The sequence below is a fragment of the Carex rostrata genome, chromosome 5 (genome assembly GCF_964058835.1).
Source record: "Carex rostrata chromosome 5, lpCarRost1.2, whole genome shotgun sequence".
NCBI classification, from domain to species: domain Eukaryota; kingdom Viridiplantae; phylum Streptophyta; class Magnoliopsida; order Poales; family Cyperaceae; genus Carex; species Carex rostrata.
This window is the reverse complement of record NC_135922.1, coordinates 3,653,124-3,661,154: the sequence shown is the minus strand read 5'-3', so window position 1 is coordinate 3,661,154 and position 8,031 is coordinate 3,653,124.

Below are 8,031 nucleotides of genomic sequence, written 5' to 3'. Positions count from 1 at the left end.
GACGATGGGAGCTTCCAGCACCTTTCGTTGCGACAATTGCAAAAAGGAGCATCCATACCTCTGGCCAAAGGGGATGAGTCTCGGCAGGAGGAGCGATCGGAACAAGGGGGAGAGGCTGGGCCACGTTTTTCACAACACAAAAAGGGAGACGATCTCGGATTATCAGTAAATCCTCAATCGGAAGAGAGAAGAGGGGAAGATCTCTTTCCAAGAGAGGAGGCGATCTCAAATCGAAAGAGGAAAAAAAGAAAAAATTTCAGCGAAAAATTAGAAGAGAGGAGAAGTGGGGAATTAGCGACCCTCTCTCTGTGAAACGCTATCCTCTGCCGAGGATTTACCTGCGCAGCTGTGCGGTGTTTTTGATCTGGTCCGTTCGTTTCGGATCGGACGGGCTGGATTAAGAATTCATCAAATTTTGAGTTTTTTTAAATTCGGGCAAGATCTGATCTGGTCCGTCCGATTCGAAACGAACGGACCAGATCAAAACCACTGCACAGCTCTGCAGGTAAAACCTCCGCAGAGGATACGCTTACTCTGTGAAGAATAATAATATCCTGGATCCACTCCCTCCATTTCCAGAGAAAATGGATGTCTCCATTCAAGGGAGGAAATAACAATCCTTGTGAAGTGGGTCATCACAACTCGCTGAAGGAAAGATCGGATCAGATGAGGCAACCCTTCAACAACCAATTGCGCTGTCGATTTATCAAGATAGCTCAAAAATGCGGTATCATTTTAAATTCAATTAAAGTTCCTTTATATTAAAATTGATAATCATAGATAGAGGTACAACCAATCATATATTTTATATAAAAAGAAAAAAAAAACTTTTTTACTAAAGAGCCTTGACCTAACTTGAATAACCAAATAATCATAAATAGCGGTGCACCAATCAATAGTATAGAAAAATCTAGAAAATTGCTGAATATATTTCTAGAGAAGTTTAAAATATTTCTATATAGAACCCTTTACAACAAATTTACTTTCTATGAAGAAATTAGCACAATGAATGATGTTCCTTTAATCTTGATGCACTGTATAATTCACAAATAAAATTGTATGTAAGTTTCTAATATTTTATGTTATGATTTTCATAAATTAATACATGAAGTTTTTTGACTTTATGTTGTTTGAAAAAAAAAATTATTAATTATTTTTCTATAACAAAATTATGAGATAAATATGGCACAAGATTTTTTGGACATCCTTTCTCTAAAATTAAAAAAAAAAAAACTAAAACTAAAACTTCTAATTTTTCTTCAATTGTGATGTGAATTATGCAATACAAGTAATAAATCCTAAATTGCACTCAATTTGGTTGCAAGTGTACAACCTTATCGAAGAGTACTTAGGGATCGTCTCCACAGGGACAAGTCGGAATTTCAAGTCTAACCTAATCAATTTAATTTAGTAAAAGAAAATAAAAGGAATTTGTTTGTTTTTAGGATGGTTTGGTTGTGATTAAATTGAATTAAACTAAAGTCTTAAAGCTAAATTCGGTTTATAACAAGTATGAGAAAGTAGGGTTTCTTAGGGTTCCTATCCACTAGTGTTATGACTAATTGGTTTATTAAATTTGTTCTTTTAGTTATGAAGGCACAGTTGGGTGTTGTAGGTACAAAGGGATATCTCTATATTAATACCATCTTTAAATTAGAATAAACGTCACCTCTCGGTACTTGGCTACCCTAATCTAAAGTCATTAAGTTCTTACTGTCCCAATAAATCTAGAAAACTATCTTTCACCTCTCGGTACTTGGCACAATTCTCTAAACTATTAGGTAAAGCCCGTATAAGACAACCGTCACCTCTCGGTACTTAGCCTATCAAATACCCTATTCCTTATGGTCTGGACCTAATATTCAATTTCTCAATTGCAAATACCAAATCCTAGGGTTTCATGTGATTTCGATTAAGTCCTCACAATCAATTAAAATAAAGAATAAATCATAAAGAAGAACAAGAATATATAAAATAAAACCAACTAAATCATAACAAAAGTTTCAAGTACAACCCTAATCAACCCTAGAAAAGCCCTTAGCCAGCCATGGCTAAGGCACAAATGAAATCAAAAGAATAAAAGAGTTCCAAAAGAAAGAAAACAATAAAACCGGTTGATCGATTTTGCTCTATCCTTCCTTCTTCTCTCCTCTAGCTTTTCCTTGCTTTTCCTTGTTGAAACCCTAGAAATTCTGCCTAAAAAACGTCCCCCAATATGTTCTACAAGTTCCTATTTATAGCCCCCTCTAAAACCTAGAAATAACCAACCAAAAATAGCAAATTCGGACTCTGAACCGACCTAATTGCGGGCCGCAATACATTCATTGCGGGCCGCAATACATTCATTGCGGGCCGCAATGTACTGTAGCAGTTAACAGACTGCGCAGAAAAATTCTGAAGAGGTCCTTGCGGGCCGCAATAAAAGTCCTTGCGGGTCGCAATACATTCCTTTTATATTCTCAGGTTGTAGATCTTCTCGTTAGCTTTCCAAAAAGTGGTCACAAGCCTAAATCGGAGTTACGAGTCAAAAGTTATGGCCGTTTTAAGTTCAGACTCTATTTTTGCGGGCCGCAATAACAGTGCGTTGCGGGCCGCAATAACTTTATTGCGGGCCGCAATAACTTTATTGCGGGCCGCAATAACTGTGCTGTAATGAAGAGGCTCTGACTTGTTTGGTTGCGGGCCGCAATAACTCCATTTCGGGCCGCAATAAATGTTGGCAGAAGCTCATTTCTTCGTACTAACTCACCCGTTTTGCTTCGTTAAGGTCCAAACACTTGATTACCTGTAAAACAAACATAACTAGGGCAGTAACTTGAACTTTTGGACATTTCTAACCTAATTAAACCTAATTTAAACTAATTTAACCAAAACTTGGCTTAATTTACATACCTAACCCTAGGTTTAAATAGATACAATTTTGGCTTATCAAATTGTACTAATTATAATGGTTTGTAAAATTGCAAAACTCTTTCAAAAGTTTGTTAACTTACAAGAAACTCAAGTTAGAAAATAATTATTTACAAACTATCTTAAAAATCTAAGGTATTGTTTTCATATAAACGGGTTAAGGTTCATATAACATATTCATAATAAAAATATCAATATTCATATCTGTAACATTTCGCAAAATCGTATATAAAATTAATAATTGAAAATAATATATGAAATAACTTGAGCACATTTTATTAAAAATGTATGAAATAATTAAAGACCAAATGTTATTTTATGGACAAATTAACAAGACAATAAAGTTAATATGTGATTAACAATCAAGTTAATGTATGAAAGTCTATTTAATCGACTAAAATATGTATAGTGTTAATTAAAGTTTTAAAATATCAGAAATTTATATAACCCGAAATTGGAAATTTAATATATTGTAATAAACAAGATCAATTTGGAATAGTATACATCCATTAATATCCAAAGAAGAAACAATAGCTATATGCATGTGAGATTGAATTATAAAATCTGAAAACTTGAAGGTTTAAATTGAAAAAAAAATAATAATAAGCACGACACTAATATAATAATTAGAAAATTTTGGATGTCTCGAAACATAAAATTATTATATATTATGAATAATAATCAAATATCAAATTGCTAATAAAATATATTTTATTGAATGGAGCTTATAATTCATGTCATTTCTCCCTTAGATTATTTTTCTTTTTCTTTCCACACGTGGCAATATTTCCTCTCTCCAGCAATATGTTGAGTGTGCTGCTTGGTACAATATCCTCTCTACACCATTCCATTTTCTTGTACCACGGTACACTAAGTATCATTTCCATCTCTTTCTTTATTGGTTTTGTTTTATTTTGGAAAAATTACCAGACGCTGCCGATGATTACAAAGAAAAAACAAATTACATCTCTACTACATATCCAACTAGATGAGCTTGATCTTACACCTTGCATGCCACGGTTTCCCCATGCAGCGTGTCTGCTAGTAGGCTTTGCTCTGCCAATCATTTGGATTGATTTGTTGTAAATAGTTGCTTGTTTTCACAGCGCACATAGTGCTTTTATTGGGTATTCATCTTTCTATTTCTATTTCTTATTTGATCCAAACCCGATTACTATGGTTGACAATCGTATACTTGTTATTTACTCTTATTATCTAGCTCGGTTGCTATCTGTGATTAGTAGAAGAATTATCTTGAGAAATTATTTTCTATTTAAGCTTAAAGTCAGGAAATCAAACTAATTGTTTTGGTATCAATGTATTCTTATTTTTTTAGATCTGCGTCTGAGGTTTTTAGGGGTCTAATTATAAAAGCACTGTTGTCATGAGGTATTTTAAGCAAAGGTTTTTAATAATTCTTTGTTAAGGCACTAAATAGTAACATGACTAAACTAATTGAATAAGGCTGAAAATTAAATTAAAATATTAAGAAGACTGATTGAATTTAGAAATGATGTATAAAGGATGAAGATGAAAGTTTTGAAGAATCACACACACACACACATGAATTTGAGTTAGGCACTGGGATACTTTGTTAATTATCGAATATATATTAATTCAGTTATGTTATATTGATATACATGTAGATCTGTTGCACGAGATTTCGTCAGAGACTTCTAGACCTTAGTGAGATATATTTTCTGCATATTCTACAATATCAGGTGCGAGGTTATTGGATTAGTCTGAGATTCATAACTAGGAATTAAATCGTAACTCGCTGTGCATTTTGAATATTTGATTGACTGCATTGATTGAACTGTTGCATCATATGCATAGCCCAATACAACTGAAACTGAATTACAGGTAAATCTGTTGACTGTCATGTTGATATTGTTTATCGATTGGTTAATTTTTATTGCAAATGATTGATTGAGACCACAGTGATTGAATTGAATAAATATTGAATACTGAAATCCTTGAACCTCTATATAGTGGAGAAAAAGGATTATTATACGTAAAGTCTAGCTAGCTACTAGACTTTACTCCAGGACCCTTATGCGCATATGGTGAATGGCCCCAACTGAATCCAGTACCGGTTGGATAGGGGATATTGAATAAATGTGAATTGTGATTGTGAAACTAATGAACTATGGTAACTGTCTTATCATTGATTTTCTTTCCGATAATGACAGTATTGTAATATTGTTTCTGTATTGGTTCTGTTAACAATATGTCAGAATAGTTAGAATGGTATAAGCCACGACAGATACATGTTATAGTATCTTTCAGTATTACCAGACTATAAATTGTAAAGTTAAGAAACCAAATGTTACCAGACTTAGTGGTTCTAAAGATAGGTCCCAAACCATTTATTCTGATAAGATTCTTAGAGTTCTAATTTAATTATGAAATATTTGTTATTCAATTGGATACTGTTTCTGAGCATTTGCATTCGTCATTATAGAACTGAACTGATAATTTCTCGTGCGGTGATTTCATTCTGAATATGGATTTCCTTCGAATCCAATAATCTGAGTGGCAATCAGCACTGAGAAATAATTTATTATTTCTCACTCGTTTCCCCTTGTGGGTTACAGGTTTATTATACGAAGATAAAGAGCGCTTTCGGGTAATATTTGACAGCAGGGCCACCTAAAGGTATGGGATTTGGGTTTATTATATCTGACAGGGTGCAGAGAATATATCTCTAGCATCATCCACTATAAAATGTCAGATAATTATTGTAAATAAATTGGGATGTGGCAAAAATAATGGATGCTATTGGCAATGCATAAAAAGATCCATGTCTTATATTACGTATATTGTTATGGTAAATAGACGTGGTAGAAATTGTCGCGCCTCCGGACCGAGGGTGTGACAATATCTTTTACATGGCACCACCATTCCAAAACAAGAACTACTAGAGCCATAGAGCTACTAGAGCCACCAAAACAAAAGCTACTAGAGCCATCGAGCTACTAGAGTCACCATAATCAAGAGCCGAAAGGTTTCGGCCACCATAGCAAAGACCAAGAGCCTCTCTAGTCCAATGGTCATCAAATTGTGTTGGTAATACCTAAAAAAAAGAAGGAAAGAAAATTGTACAATTAGAAAACCAAGAAATTGAAACAAATGATCAAAAGAGCAGTCATTTTTTTTAATACCAAAAATTTTTTTTTTATCAAACTAACCAATATATCGGTTTTTTTTTATTTCTACCCAAACCGCCTGGCCTACGGGCGGTCCAGATCTCTAGTGAACCGCCAGGGGGTGGGGCGGTCCACTAGGAGACCTGACCGCCCACTGCCCGGGCGGTCCACTATGGATCCGTTTTAAGAACCCGTGATGCGCCCCTCTCTCTCTCTCTCGCGTTTCCTCTCTGGTTAACTCACGACAGAAGCCAAAGAAAAAAACCCTACCAACACAGCTCCGCCACCCCGCCGTTGCTCCTCTTCATAGCAGCCCCTCTCCCTCTCTCTCCTCTCCAAACTGCCACTGCCCCGCTCTCCCTCTCGACAGCAACCTCCGCGCCTTCCCGCTTCGAACTCCCTCGGGTAAGTTTTCGATTCGACGATTGAATTTCATAAGTTGTATAATTGTTGAATTTGATTCGATTCGATTCGATTGGATTGGATTAGGGTTTAGGTTTAGGGTTTTGTAATTGTGATTGTAATTGTGAATGTAATTGTGGATTAGGGTTTAGGTTTAGGGTTGTGTAATTGTGATTGTAATTGTAATTGAATCATGTATTTTCGATTCAATTCGGTTCAATGTGATTGAATTCGATTAAATGTAATTGTGATTGCGATTGTGATTATGATTGTCATGAAATTAATAATTGTGATTGTAATTGAACCTAAAAAAATGTTATTTGGGTTACTAATAAAAAAATTTAGGATTAGGGTTAACCCAAATAAATTTATGGTTAGGGTTTTATGGTCGAATTTTTCGAAATGCTTGAATTGTGGGTTATTAATAAAAATGGAGGGTTAAAGTTTATGGTTAAAAATTTAGGGTTAGGGTTTATTGAGATTATAAAAAATAATTCCAATGACAAAAAGTCATTAATTTTTAATTGATAATGGTAGGACGAAACTATAAAATTAAGAGGTTGAATAAGCTTTTGTAGTGGAATTTTATTTTATAATGAGAACTAAAATCTATAAATAATTATACATATTATAAAAAAAATAACAAAATTGATAATTTTTAAGTCAAAACTAAAATCAATTATTTATAATTGTTTTATTTTCAGAAAAAAAAATATGAGGAATTATAAGTCATAATATATATCTTACAAAACATGAAAAAAATGTAAGAATTTGGTTTGAATTAGAGTTGAATTAGGGTTTGAATTTGGTTGAAAATATTTCAAAATTGTTTAAAATTGCGAATAAATTTTGATTTCTTAATTTGTGGTTGATTAATATATATATTTTTTTTATAAATGTAGTATGACCAGATCTAGATAGTGGGCAGTATGACATGCGCCTGGAGGAGGTCCAAATGCGGGCCCGTCCTCGGTGGATCTGACTGGAGAGGGCCTGTCCTCGGTGGATCTGACTAGAGAGGGCCCATCTTATGAGGATATGACTGGAGTGGGATTTGAGGGTCAGTCGTCTGGGGCCGAGACTAAGGATGGCTGTCATGATCCTGACACATTTAATCCTATTTTATGGCATCTATTGAGGTACATGGTTATTATACGTAATGTAAATAGTACTAAAAAAAGGACACGATTTGAGTCTCACAAATTGATAATAAATATAGGACAAGGTGATGCTGATGGTGAGACACCGCACATCTGAGATTCCGTACGTTCCCCATCCATTGATGGAGGAATGCATCATGAACCTTGGGTTATATCAGATTGCCACCATGCCGCAGAGTATGATCGATCAGTCTCTGATGCATGGTCTAACCGAGAGATGGCGACAGGAGACTCATACATTTCATCTCCGATTGGGTGTCTCGACAGTTTGGCTTGGATGCTTTCATCCCGGAGCACCCGCTTATGGGTGAGAGAGACACTGACAAGTTCCATCAGTAAGTATTTTCTACTTAATTTTATTATCACTTTAATATTGACAAGTTTCCCGCTTTTCTAATTAATTGTACTTG